Genomic DNA, 15,797 nt, shown 5'->3' with positions numbered 1-15,797 from the left:
TGGGTATGCTCTATGCAAAGTGGGTGCTGCGCGAGCTCACTTTTGACCAAAAATAACGACGAGTTGATGATTGGGAGCAGTGTTTGAAGATGATCAATCGACAGTCATCCGAGTGGACTGTACTCGATGAATCCGCTGTAAAGCGTAGGAAAACGGAAGAGTGGGCTGGCAAGGTTATGGCGTGCGTCTGTATTTTGGGATGCATTGAATAATTTTCATCAACACCAACTATTACATAGCGTTATTGGACGGTTTAAAGAACGAAATCGCCGAAAAACGGCCGCATTTGAAGAAAAAGAAAGTGCTGCTTAACCAAGAAAATGCGCTGCGTCACAAGTCAGTGAAAACGATGGCAAAAATCCATGAATTGGGCTTCGAATTACTTCCTCATTCACTGTGTTCTCTAGGTCTGGCCCTCAGCGACTATTTCCTGTTCTCGGATCTGAAAAGAATGCTCGCTGGGAAGAAATTTTCGTCGAATGAAGAGGTGATCGCCGAAACTGAGGCCTATTTTGAAGCAAAGGACAAATCGTACTACAGAAATGGTATCGAAAAGTTGGAAAGTCGCTATAATCAGTGTATCACCCTTGAAGGGAATTATGTTAAATAAAAAAACTAATTTTGCCAAAAAAATGTCTTTTACTATGGTAGGCCGGGAACTTTTCAATTGACCTGTTAAGTATCTTAATCTCATTGATATTTTAATGATAATTTTCAAGAAGATAAATTAATATCAATTAAACTATCGTGATAAAAACGGAAAGGTTTTCATAAAACAACGCCTGCTTGATTATTAAGAGAAGATGTGTCTTTTAAGGACTATTATACAGATCCGGGCGATATTATTGTATTTTAACGGGTAGATAAAGCCGAGGAAAATGTAGAAGACACTCTATCTGTAACATTCCGCTGTTTAACGAGACGACACGACGTTCCTGCAACGATAATTATAAATCTCTCTTTATCTCTAGTTCTCCCTGATTTTATTTCCTCCATTAGAGTTTAATGGTGTGTTCACGGGAGGCTTTTTGTTATGGAACCTGAGTCCTCGAGACTGATTAATGGAACAAAAGTCACTATCGGCTCCCAAATATTATTAGACGTTATCGATCGAAGCGTTTTGTTTCAATATTTCACTAGCGGCCGGTTTGTTATCAAAAACTTACGATTGTTTGTTACCAGAAATTATGGACATTTTGTTTCAATCAAATTATCGCTGAAGCTTTTATTATAATTCGACCGACATATGAGTTCTACCATTAAAAAGCATATAATGAGCTGCTCAGTAAGATATGGTGTCATTTACTTTTAAAACAGCTGAAATTATCCGCGGTATTAACTTGTAGAGCCTTCGAATGGTCTCCGATAAATGATGTCCCATTTTTATACCAAAACATTCACCAATTGCTTCAATGATGTTGGAGATGGACTACTCCTCGCTGTCTGCTTAAATTCCCTAAAATTATGTTGAGGTCTGGCGATTGTGCCGGTCAGGGAAGATGTTAGATATAGACGATAGTATTTTGATGCTTCTCAAACTAAGACTGAACCTCTTTCGGTTGTGTATATGAACAATTTAGTATGGACATACTCACCGAAATAACTCAAAATATCAAAAAAATAATAGAGATCAGCTTGATGTTAGCTCTCTTAGAAATATATGAAATATATGAAAACAGTGAGAAGATTTTCAATACAAACATCATTTAATACAATTATTTCAAAGGAAACTGTTAGTCAAAAAAGTATCCAAGAGGTCTAATGCAACATATAATAAAATAAAGGGGGGCTTATTATTTCAATTTATGTATTTAGATGAGACAAGGATATTTTAAAATGGGGTAAATCACTCATGGTCACTCATGGCCAGATGATAATAAAAATATTCGATGGGAAAAGGTAAACATTGAACTAACAATTCATTAGGTTTTATTAATCATTGCATTTATAAATAATTCATTGTAGATATATTGTACTTCATGCTGGAAACAGGAATGGTTAATAACAGCTTCGGTTTGGATGATCTCGATCAAACACATTGAAGAAGAAATAATTGGCAAATGAAGGGATGGATTGGAAATTAACAGCTTAGTTATTAACTTGAATAAAACTTTCTGAATTTGATATGAATGCTGAATGCTGCCAATTTCTAAGGCATGGGTGATGAGAGTGGAAACAAGTAAAGGTGAGTATATAATTAATATATGATAACTGTAGGCAATGTTATTATAGGGTGTCAAAGATGTATGTGCAGATATATGTGTGCAATGGTTCAGAATATACATGAGCATTTGGTTAAAATGTGTCAGGAGAGAAATAACAGTAACTGTTTTGCAAATATGGCAAGTGCATTAAGGAGAATGCAGTGATTAAATCTAGTTTTATCAAAAAAGATGTATACAGGTATTAACAGAACAAACGGAGGAGAAATACAGTGATATCAAAATGTCTTTACAAGAAAACACTATACCGAAGAACACTAGAACTAAGCGTAAAAGGTTAATATGTTCTCTAATGAAATTAAAATATATTACTTGGTTATAGAATTGTTAATTAGATGGGTTAGGCCTCCAGGGGATACACAAATGCACCTAGAACTCTAACTCATAGGTATTATGGAAAAGAGTTCAATGTAAATATAATCAAATACAACCCTAACCTACAAACTGTTATAATAAGAATTAAACCGATTGATATAGTGGATTTTTGTACTTTTATATCTTTTGTGCTATTATCTTAATAACTTTGTTAAAAACTTAATATTTACTTTATTCTCATTATATTACTTCCACAAGGTCACAAATTTAGTTCAGCTAATAAGTAACACGACATTCATTAACTGTTGTACTGTACAAAGGTCGTCGGGTCAGTTAGTTTATAATGAATGCTCCAAAAGCTATTCTACTACATATTTCCCGTGTTACTTCGTATTTTATTAACTGTTTGGATATTAAACGATTAAAAATTATATGCAAGTTTTGTGTTAGTTATCGGACATCAATATCACTCGAAAGTATCAAATATATCGGCCGCGAAAGATCGACGCATAACATTTCGCTATTTTAACACCGTACTTTTTGTTTATTTATCGCATATTGTACACCGGCCAATAAAAAAAAGCGAAAGACAATGCCCGATATTTATAGACTATAGATAAGCGTCGATATATTCAATAAATAAATGTTCGGCCGTATCGAGAATTTAAAAATGGCCGCCGGAGCATCGCCTTCCTCGCCCACCGGAGTCCGTTGTCTTTCCACATTCCTTCTCCTTTAATATATTCCCGAAAACTTTAATTTAACACATAGCTACTGTCGAAGCTCGAGAGCCCTGTATCGTTTCGGGGGGATATGGATGGAGGCAGAGGCGTAGGCGGCCTGGTGACTTAATATATTGGGTTCTAGTCGTGTTTATATATTTAATATTACATTTGAACACATTCTTTAGTAATTTATATGTTTTTTATTGTCATTATTATCACCCTTGGTTCTTTTGATAATTGTTATAATTGGCAGATCAGTAAATTATCTATCAGTGAGTGTAAAATATCTTATTCCAAATCTCACTATAAGGGCTTTCTCTCCGGTATTAAATCATACTAGTGATCACCCTGTGGTCGAAATTCGACTAATTAATTAAGTTTTTCTGAGTAAAGAGAATAATAACTAAAACTTATTTTGACAATATTTTCAATATAAGATCAGACGTATATTTGATATATAAAAGTAACAAATGTTTGTGTATTAAAATAAATGCAAACCATCTCAAGAACTACACACTCCCTTTTTTAAATGGCATTTGGTTAAATCTAATTTCCATGAAGTTTTAGTAATCAGCAATACAGTCTATTCAAAGTTTTTCTGTACATACGTTATCAAGATGTTTGATATATTGCCTGTCACAATTTGTAAATTCGTTTTAGAATCAGACAATATTTTCCTTCTCATTTTATTCTAATTAAAAAGAGACACAATGCTGTCTGATTAGTTCGAACACGTAAAGGAATGAACCTGTCAAAGTTGTCCGGTTGTCAGACGCATGCAAAATTCTTGAAAGCAATAGTGATAGAAGGTTATAACAGTAACCTATAAACTATTGTAGCTGTATAATTAACTGTAGTTTTTAGATGTACTATAATTTTGAAATAAATTATATTTTATAACAGTTTTGTTCAATTATTTTATCTAGATTAGAATTTCTTGTATATCAAAGCCAAACTGAACTAAAACTCAAAGTTGATGCGGCTACATTGCGTCGTTTTGATGTCACAGATTAATATGACGCATGTGCAAAATAACTTTGAACATACTATATGTAAGATTATTTTCATAATTGCAACAGCTTAAGAACTTATTAGTAATTAATAAGGTATTATCTTAATAACTTTGTTAAACTAAACTTAATATTTATTTTATTCTCAATATATTACTTCCACAAAATCACAAATTTAGTTCAGCTAATAAGTAACACGACATTCACTGACTGTTATACGCTACCCTTTTTTAAATGGCATTTGGTTAAATCTAATTTCCATGAAGTTTTAATAATCAACAATACAGTCTATTCAAAGTTTTTCTGTACATATGATATCAAGATGTTTGATGTATTGCCTGTCGCAATTTGTAAATTCGTTTTAGAATCAGACAATATTTTCCTTCTCATTTTATTCTAGTTAAAAAGAGACACAATGCTGTCTGATTAGTTCGAACACGTAAAGGAATGAACCTGTCAAAGTTGTCCGGTTGTCAGACGCATGCAAAATTCTTGAAAGCAATAGTGATAAAAGGTTATAACAGTAACCTATAAACTATTGTGGCTGTATAATTAACAGTAGCTTTTAGATGTACTATAATTTTAAAATAAATTATATTTGATAACAGTTTTGTTCAATTATTTTTTCTAGATTAGAATTTCTTGTATATCAAAGCCAAACTGAACTAAAACTCAGAGTTGATGCGGCTACATTGCGCCGTTTTGATGTCACAGATTAATATGACGCATGTGCAAAACAACTTTGAACATACTATATGTAAGATTATTTTCATAACTGCAACAGCTTCAGAACTTCTTAGTAATTAATAAGGTAATTTTATTCAATTTAAAGTAAACTAGTTGCTATACAATTAAGTTACAGAAATGTGTAAGAATAAATCGAAAATATTTGAAGAGTATTTGATAGAAATATATGCCCTGACATAAATATGTTGATGTATAAATACTGTATAGTTATATTTATTTCATATGCAATATTTTAATATGTGGATTTTCTAACTTGACACCACCGTAGATTAATTTATATTGCATGTATATTGATAAAAGTATCTCGTAAAGACGTTAAGTTCCTTTATTCCATCCTCCGACGTGATATATTCAAGATTCTCGTCGTTTTGTCAGCCGGGCTATCCCGTTCTTTTTTTCCACGGCGCTACGCTCTGTGACTGGCTCAAGCAATGGTCAAACTGGAGCTATTCGCGTCCGCACCAGACTGGATATTAAAAGGATATAACACCAGTCACAATGAGAATGCCTCTTCGGATCTGACGCTATCGGTCGCCTGGTCCTTTGATGTTGGCCGTTCCCCGTTCCGTCATCCACTTTTAATATATTTTCGAACGGGCCAGTGGAGTGGCGGCTAGAGGGAAGGGTAAAAATGTGATTTTTATAGTTTTATGGTTAGGTTTGTCTTCGAGCTTCGGAGAGTTCAATAAAAAATTAAGAATAATGTTAGACAAACCCTTGATGGAACTCTTTTGATGTTAGTTTAATCGAGATATAGAATGAAACTGTTAATTTTAATTTAAATACGATTATAAAGAAGATTTTTCTATTTGTAAGCTTTACTAACAAATAATGTAAAGTGTAATCGATTATGTTATCATGTTAGAGGATGATCTAGCGCTTGATACTCGCTATTATTTTTTTTACAATATAGGTTTCAGTTTATTTAATTGACGTCGATAGACATCTGAAGTAATAGTCAGTTCCTTCGTCATAACTTCAGTTTAGCAGTTCATAATGCAGTACACATTGTCGATACTCATTTTTTTTTTACTCTTTGTGATTCCACAATCTGCCCTATAGTAATAAGTATTTCTTATGTCTATATTATATTTACATGGCCTGCAGAAAATCACTTCATTAAGCGATCATCTGTATAAAATAATATCTTAATTAATTAGTCTTATTCTAAAGCTTATTCTAAAGTCTACATATGTCCGGTAATCAGATCAGGTGGTGTTAAACGTTTTAGTCTACGCACTTCACTATCACGTCGCATATTTAGATGATTAGCGAACACATTGGGATGCACTGACACTCTTTCGAAGTACTTCACACAAACACATAGATTTACACTCGTTATAGGTTTTAGAGGAATATAGCGTTGTATCAATTTATTTTAAATATAGTACGAAGCATCAGCAATGGCACGCAACACTTTATTTTGGAACCGTTGAATGATGGATATATTAGATTTGCTAGCGGTATCCAATAGTTGGATTCCATATGACCAAATAGGCTTGAGTATAGACTCATACAGCAACACCTTGTTATCTAATGATAATTTTTATTTGCGCCCGATGAGCCAATACATTTGACATAATTTCAGTCGAAGTTGTTTTCGTTTAGAGAGTATGTGCTTCTTCCAGGTTAGGCGTCCATCTAAGTGTATAGCAAGATATTAAACTTGCTCTGCTTGGGGGAGTTGACAATGATTGATATTCACTGGTGGACATGTTCTTCTACGCAGGGTAAACGTTACATGGGTGGATTTTGTTTCATTGACTTTAATGCGCCATATCTTCAACCATAATTGTATTTGATCCAGGTGGGTTTGTAGGTTTATTGATGCTGTGCCATTTCGTAGCCATTTTTCCTATTTTCGGGGTATTTTCTTAAGCAACGTAAAATTAGCACCTGAAAACAGTTAATTCATCATCTGCCAAGATATTTCAATGTTCTTTGAGAGCTTATGCTGTGTATTCATCCAATAAATTTAGAAATTCATTGTTTTTAGGTTCTCCAAGTCATTTTTTATTATTGTTACGTCGAATTAACCATTTTTAAATCAATGAAACGAAACTCGGAAATGGAATATCACGAAGCAACATAACCAAGTTGCTAAAATATTTAATGGGATCCAGCAGCAGATTTCCTCACAGGAAACAACAAAAGTAAGCAATGTTGAAAAGGCTCTATTGAGCGCTATATGGTTGGTATTTTTGACACTGAATAATTCAAAAATACGAAATACAAATCTATTGTTTTATATAGAGAAATGTTGAAACCATCAAATTTAACAGTTACATATCGCTGACCAATATACATGCACATATTTGCCCATCTGAAATTATTAAATTTTAAGTTTAAACAAATATATAAAATATAGTTCTAACATTTATACTAGATCTGAACTTGTCCTCATTTATGTTTAACAGCTGACCTTTTTGTGGATAGTAAAAATGGACCTTAATTGATTGACAATGTTTTAAAATATATAGAAAGTATAATGACCAGATTTTCCAAGTTTCGTTATAAGATATCAATGTATTGTAGATATAGCTTTATCAATTGTAAGCAAAATAAGTGATTCTTTAGTGTGACGTTAAAAAATTATGAAACAATAAACTAATGACTCCTTCCTTCGTAATCAAACAATTAGGTAAGACTAGTTAAATATGTTTAGTATTATTAAAAGAAACTAAATACATTTTTCGTTAAATTTTGACCTCGTCAAAATTACCACAATCTTTATTTTGTTTACCATCCTGTTTTCCAGGTTTATTACTCCTGTTACCTATTTTCGTGTAAGATTAATGAACACATTTCGAAAGAAACTCCGACCTTATCTACAATTTGGCGCATAAAACATTCTTTTTGGATCAATGTATAAATATCACTCTACTGTTCCCTTTTGCCATTGTTATGATATTTTTATGCTTCCTCAGGTGTTACATGTTAGCGTAATATTGAGGTCTTCTATCTGCGTTTGGTTTCGAAAATAACCTTTTAATAGTTTGACGACGTTTCGGCAGAATCTCGTCTGTCATCTTCAGGTCTTGCCTTTGTTCTACCTCTCAATACCAGGGATATGATATCAATTCCCCTAAGATTGATTTCTTTTGAATTCACTGAATTAAGTGGAATAAAATTAATTATCAACAAAAGAAGACAGGTTAACGTTGGACTGGCAATGGTTTCGCGGTTACTCGAAGCGTTTCTTGGTGTACTTAAGTGGAGTTCGTGGAAAAGGGTCGCTGCTAAAGCTGTAAGGTCACAAAAGGTGGAATGAAGGTGCTCAAGGAGTCCTACACATAAAATATTCCAAATAAAAAATATTCGAGGTGTAAGACCACCAAAGGCGATCTGAAGTTGCTCTGAATGGACACAGTCTGGAATTTGGATGAAGTGTGTAAGGATGTGGTATATGATTGAAGAAGTCATGGAGCGCTGTGAACGAAGAGTGAATATAAAAATAGCAAAGCACCAAACATTAATTTTTTTAATTTATTATAATTTATTTTAAGTAATAATTATTTATATCATTAATTCATTACATTATATTAATCTCTTAATGCTACAGCGTGAACAATATTTTTTGTTAGCCCCTCTTGGTTTTGTTCTTGAGGCAGTTGCGCCATTCTCACACTCGCTCAAATATTTTCTGTCTGAACTTGTTCTTTGGTTTGTTGGGCTCTTCTATTTCCAATGCCTCTAGATTTATTTGTATCACGGCTCAAATTGGCTCCTTCGAGTTTTCTTGGCATTGTTCACTGTACGATACATAACGTACATAAATAGAGCTGATTGGATTATTTAATTTAATTTAATTAAAATGATAAAATTATTAAAATGACTATTAAAAAGCAAGGGTTGATGATAGAAAAGTGAAAATTTAGGGTTGCAGGTATTTTTTAATGCCACATAATAAAAAAAAATATCCAAGAAATAAAAAGAAATTGGGGGGGTGGATAGCCCTTATTACATAGGGGTTTGAAAAATAGATAGTAGCCAATTCTGAGACCTACTGAATATGCATAAAAAATTCCATAAGAATCGTTATATTATGTAATATAGAATTATATATTCTATTTTATATATATATATATAAAGTAGATGTTATTGTAGAAGTGACTTTTTCTTTGGCACGCAAATCAATCCCCAACATCCGATACACACATACCCTCACACCAACACACATGCACACACGTGCCTAACGAGATACCCCGCGGCCCCGCCGACACCCCCCTCAACCCACTGCCACCCTCCAAATTAAGTGTCGTTCTCCCCGCATGGCGAAGGTGGCGGCCCCGGGGGACGGGGGGCGGCGGCGGCTTCGGCGAGGCTCGACACCCCCCGCGCGTTGTGTCGGCGGAGGCGAGCGGGACGGGGGGGAGGGGGCGTCGGCGGCCGATTTCGACACACACGTACAGTTTTAAAGATCGATGCAAAGCAGGAGAGGCCAGCTCGTTACCATGGAGATGAGATGAGACCCACGACTTGTTCTTTTTAACCTTCTTATTCGCGTTGTCCACGGCGGCGGGTCGAGGGGGGGCGGGGGGCGGACGGTGGCGCACGGACGCCGGGAGGGAGGTGGGGACGAGCCGGTCGGTCGGGTAGCGAATATGTAAACTAACGGGGATGTGGTCGTGAACCTCTCTCGGCAGCAGGTGTGCTGGACCGGGCCGGCGATGGAGGGGGGACGCGCGGCGACGAGCCGGGGGAGTACTGCAGTAAAAGGGCGGTCATTAGGCAGTAGTTTTGTTCTCCCCGCGTCGCGGTGATTGATCAGTTCGGATGAGGATTAGGGCGACGAAGAACGCGCGTCTTGTTTCCCCCGTTCTGTTTGTTTTGTTCTTTTTTCGTATGCACAAGGCTGGGTTTATATATGAAATAGAAAAAATATTACGACGCATTCGCCATTTCGTCAAGACATTAATGTACATAATTTCGGTACATGTTATTTAATCATGCTCTCTACACTATTGTTTTTGTTTCATTGTATTGTTGCACCGTCTAATTTGTCATACAATCTTAGTTCAACAGACCAAAGCTTGAAAACATGGAGAAAAAATTAAAATAATTAGGGTGGATGTATACTAACCAGATATATAACTGTTAAATTTGATTGTTGCATTTAAAAGTGTTATTTTCATGTAACAATGACAATAAAACAAAAAAAACAGAAGACAATAAATTCCTAGGCTTATATGACCAAGACACAGCTCAAAAAAATTATATTATCTTTTAAGTTACCAATAACACAAGAAATACAACATTGATTAAAAATAACAGTCAAGTATATGCCGGGGCTTTTAACCAGCCTCCCCTGCCATCCACGTTTCCTTCATCCCCGTCGCCCTACGCTCCCAAGATTATTTCCCGTAGTAACGTATAAGTAATATAGATTCTGCCGGCTGTTTTTTCCTTTTCCAGCGTCGTTTTTTTTCCTCCCCGGCTCTCTCGGCCAGAGATTAATATTTTCGGACACCGTTAATGCCTCGCGTCGCCGACCATATATCACCAGAACCAATCTAGAGAGCGTTTTATGTTTTCGGACCCTTGTACGGCCGTTGGGGTTGTTTTAGTCTCGGATGTGGAATAAACAATGCGTGGCGATCGTTGCGGAGGGTTTTTTCATCCTTCTTCCTCACGGAGAGGAGACATTTTTGGTTTTCCTTGGGTTTTTAAGGGGGTTTTGATACGGGTGTTTAAGGTGTGGTAGTCAGGCATAGGTAATGTCGATTAAAAGAGCTGCAGCTTGTATTTATATTTGGCTTTTGTTAACATATCATTATTGTAGCATAACGAAAATAACAGCATTTTATAATTAACATTGAAATAGAAGAAGTTTGATTATTTTTTAATTTTTACTGAGTTTCTTATTTAGTTTTTGAAATCGGTTCAGTTTTTGTGTTAAAAATATTTTATTTTCCTCTTTTTAGTGTTAGATATTTGGTCAATAAATTACCCAGTTATTTTCAAGCTTTGAGATAAGAAAGGTTAGTCTAAGATACTCTACATTTTGAGAATATTTGGTCGCCAGTAGTGAACAATGGTGAACGTTCAGTGAGTTCAGTTAGAAGGCCATATTCTTCTGTCTGTTTGGCACTCGAAACTTGTAGGACTATTTACTAACTTCACTGTAACTGAAAACATAATAAATATATAAGGACTCATAAACACAATAAAAAAACAAATGAGGTCTAACCACAAATAGTATCAATAGTGTTATTTACCTCTGTGTTACGTTAATTGCTCTTTAGATATAAATAAACGTACTTAACATTCTTAAGATTTGTTTTGTTAACGAAATTTAATTTTGTGTATATGTCACAAAATTATATTATTATTTTTATACTGTTTGGGATTGTCATTAGTAGTTGAAAGTTTGATTATTTTTAAATTTTTAGTGAGTTTCTTATTTATTTTTTGAAATCGGTTTAGTTTTTGTGTTAAAAATATTTCATTTTTCTCTTTTTAGTGTTAGATATTTGGTCAATAAATTACCCAGTTATTTTCAAGCTTTGAGATAAGAAAAGTTAGTCTAAGATACTCTACATTTTGAGAATATTTGGTCGCCAGTAGTGAACAACGGTGAATGTTCAGTGAGTTCAGTTAGAAGGCCATATTCTTCTGTCTGTTCTACAACTTCACTGTAACTGAAAACATAATAAATATATAAGGATTCATAAACACAATGAGGTCTAACCACAAATAGTATCAATAGTGTTATTTACCTCTGTGTTACGTTAATTGCTCTTTAGACATAAATAAACGTACTTAAAATTTTTAAGATTTGTTTTGTTAACGAAATTTAATTTTGTGTATATGTCACAAAATTATATTATTATATTTACACTGTTTGGGATTGTCATTAATAGTTGAAATAATATTGTAAATTGATTATTTTTACATTTTTACTGAGTTTCTTATTTATTTTTTAAAATCGGTTCATTTTTTGAGTTAAAAATATTTTATTTTTCTTTTTTTAGTGTTAGATATTTAGTCAATCAATTACCCAGTTATATTCAAGCTTTGAGATAAGAAAGGTTAGTCTAAGATACTCTACATTTTGAGAATATTTGGTCGCCAGTAGTGAACAACGGTGAATGTTCAGTGAGTTCAGTTCGAAGGCCATATTCCTTTGTCTGGTAGTGCCCAACCAGTGAAACTTGTAGGAATATATACTAACTTCAATAGTGTTATTTATCTCTGTAACTGAAAACATAATATATATATATATATATATATATATATATCTTGTTGCTTCGAATATATATATTACACTTTTTCAATATATATTTTTTCTGCAGATATATATATGGACTCATAAATACAATAAAAAAACAATGGTATGTAAACAATAAAAAAAAACAAACGTATGTGGTAATATATAAAAGGTTATAAAAAGTCCAAAAAGTGAAATGTTTCAATTTTAAATTACCGAAGTAGCTGTTTTTCTGAGTATTCTGATTCCAACATCATTTTGCTTATTTTATGAAACTATGACATGAAAAAGAGCTTCGAATAAAAACTTCTTTTTAGTCAGATGTTTGTAATTACGTAATGCTTCTTATCGAGGTTAGATGCGAGTTGTAAAAAAGTCCCTTTATTAAAAGAAAAACAGCAGAAACATTACTGTTAAACCTTTCTGTTTAGAGCACGATACGCGATGGTCTTGGAAAGCAGGAGAAAAGAAAACTCCCGACCATCAGGACAGAAATGACGGCGTCGCATCCAGCAGGAAAAAAGTTGACAGGCGAGATTTATACACGGTTTCCAGCAGGAGAACGGTAAACCGCAACAAGAGTGATTTTATGACGTATAAAATGCCGATTCCTGGAATTCTTTACGGTCGGAGTTTACGCCAGGAAGTTCATTGAGCAGACAGGAAGTTTTCTGTTTCGGTCCCGATCGCTGCCATTCCTGCGGTTCGACCTACGACAATTTGTCGATTGCCCGGCGCGGTTTTTCCTCTACGTCGGCGTCGCGTTTCACCACCGCCGGCTTTTCGGCGATTCGAACTTGACGAAAAGAAGGTTTGGTTTCGGTTTTTTTTTGTTTTTTGTTTCATATAAAAGGGCTGGCGATAGTTTGTCGTAAAAGATACCCCGCTTGTAATAGTCCTGCTCAATTCTTACGTTATTAACGTACAAACAAACACGTTTTGCTTGTTTATGTGTTTCTTGAGAACCACATGATTTTTTTAATTAATCTCTTAGAACATCGTGGGCAATAAGTATTATTATCTGATTTCCGTTATATAATATAACTGTCCTGACATGTAGAAGATCGCTTCAGTAAGTGATGCTGTACAAATTTTAATCCGAATCTTATTGTAGATACTATTCTGTTATTTTAAAGTCTATCCTAGCTTATTTTAAAGACTATTCTAGCTTATTCTAGAGATTATTAAATCTCACTCAATATGTTATGTCTATTAATCAGTTCGTATGGCAGTTTGCGTTTGAGCTTATGCACTACACTGTCATCGCTCACATTTAACTCTTTGGCGAGTGCTTTGGGATGCACTAATAGTCTTTCAGAGTACTTCGCACTTACACTTGGAATCACAGTCCCTATGGATTCTAAGGGGATATCGCGCTGAATTAGTTTGTTGGAGACGTAATATGGGGCATGGACGATGACTCGCAACACTTTATTCTGGAGCTTCCGGAGGATAACTATGTTAGATTTGCTAGTAGCCTACAGTTCAATACCATAGGTCCAAATGGGCCTAAGTATTGACTTATACAGCAAAACCTTGTCATGTAATGATAATTTAGATGTATGCCCTATCAGCTGTTTTATTACTGTTTGCCTTTTATTACTATATGTTTTTCCAACAAATGTCGATCAAATTGCATTTCCAGATATTAAACGTTGTCTGCTTGCGGAAGTTCATGGTTATTCAATTTTACTGAGGGACAAGTTCTTCTGTAAAGGGTGAATGTCACATGAATAGATTTTGTCTCACTTGCTTTGATACGCCACGTTTTCAACCATAATTCGACTTTGTTAAGATGAAGTTAGAGGTTTCTTGTGGCTGATATTGAATTCTCGTATGATGATAAAGCCGCTGTATCGTCAGCGTATGTTGCAATAGTAGTGTTTCTCTAGATAGCTAGGTTAGCTTTATATAATATATATATAACAATGGATCAAGAGGACTGCGCTGCAGAAGACCCGAATATATTGGGTGTAGGTCAGTGTATTCGTCACCCTGTTTGACAATAAAGTGTCTGTTTGTGACACAATATTTTGAAGTTAACTTGATATTGAAATGTGTAAATGTTTTAAAAAATGGTGAATGATGACGGATGGTTGTTTTAAATACATCCTTGAGGAACTTGCATAGCTTCGTATGTAACCATTGAAGTATACTACTATTTAGTTCATTATAAGTCAGGATACACCTTCATGAAAATTTTGAGGATGACGTTCTGTAGCTACTAGATTCAAAATACTTCATTTGTAGACTCAATTGTAGTAAAACCAGGAAGCTTGTATAATAATGAGTCAATGTGTCAACAAATGTGATAGGTAATATCATGAAAGGAAATAACTTTTCAAGCAAAGAATAATGAAGTGTGAATTTACATCGAGAATCATTCTATAGTTAATTCCTTGTCGTAGTCAGAAAAATGCAGATCAAGCTGTAAGGCCTCAAAAGACCGCTAGTAGTAAACTATTACATTTAAAAAACATCAAAGGCGGACTGAAATCGCTGAGAACTAACATAATGTATTTGAATTTAGATGGAAGACTGCAGTTCAGAATGTAGGGCTACCTAAAGGTGGAGGGATTGTCCTTTTTTAAACCGTACATATTTCATATTTTAACACGGCTCATAATTTTTATTCCGGTCTCCTCGCACTGCATTTCTTTCTAGCGAAAGCATCGCTTTTATTAAAAATTCATAATATTTATAATTTCGCAACTACCCTGTTAATCTTACTATCCTAACTCTATTAGTGTTGTAACTGAAGGAAATGCTGACAGTCATGCTTTGTGTTGAAATTGGATGCAAATAAAATAAAATAAATAAACTCGTTATCTTTTTTATATTACACAAGTCTTTCTAATTTCTCGTAACAGTGGTATGATATATTTTGTGGAGCTTCAACATTTGTATCATCTCAATCTGAAGGTACTCATTCAGCTTTGATGACCATTTCGAATTCTTTCAAGAGTCTAGTCACCGTTATCTATTGATGTTAGCCTTCATCTACTTCAAGAAACTCAAAACAAAACTTATTACATTCAAGCCTGCATCTGCTTTAATCTATGTTAAGCGTTCTTGTTTATTACAGCAATTGATTATTGTCTTTTAATTTGTTGTATTTAAATATTTTTGTATAATATTTATTATACTTAAATTTGGTCAATAAAAGATGACTATTGACATGATGGTTGATGGTATAGTTTAACTACCATTCAAGATAGCAATTTTCCTGATGTATTTTCTTAATCTGTTATAGTTGGCAGATTAATCTGATTGGAGTTGTGTTTATGTTAAGACTGAATAGTGTGATAGATGAGAAGTGAGGCGTGTAGAAATAGGCGTTTGGTTCATAATAGAATATGCTAAAACTCTCAATGTTGTTTTGTGATAACTGTTCAACAATCGCCGGTTCTTTCCGTAAAATAAAAATTTTTGTTATTTTAAGTCCTTCACTTTTGGGGAGATTATATGGCTGTTTTGGCAAATATATTGGGATTGGCTTGCAGTTACACGAAGCATTCCTTGGTGTAGTTAAGTGGAGTTCGGGCAAAGATATCGCAACTGATGCTGT

This window comes from Rhynchophorus ferrugineus, unplaced genomic scaffold, assembly GCF_030347505.1.
Source record: "Rhynchophorus ferrugineus isolate W39M unplaced genomic scaffold, kcgeb_rfMv2 rfM10, whole genome shotgun sequence".
Classification (NCBI taxonomy): Eukaryota; Metazoa; Arthropoda; class Insecta; order Coleoptera; family Curculionidae; genus Rhynchophorus; species Rhynchophorus ferrugineus.
The sequence above is the reverse complement of the archived record's forward strand: the minus strand, read 5'-3'. Positions refer to the sequence as shown.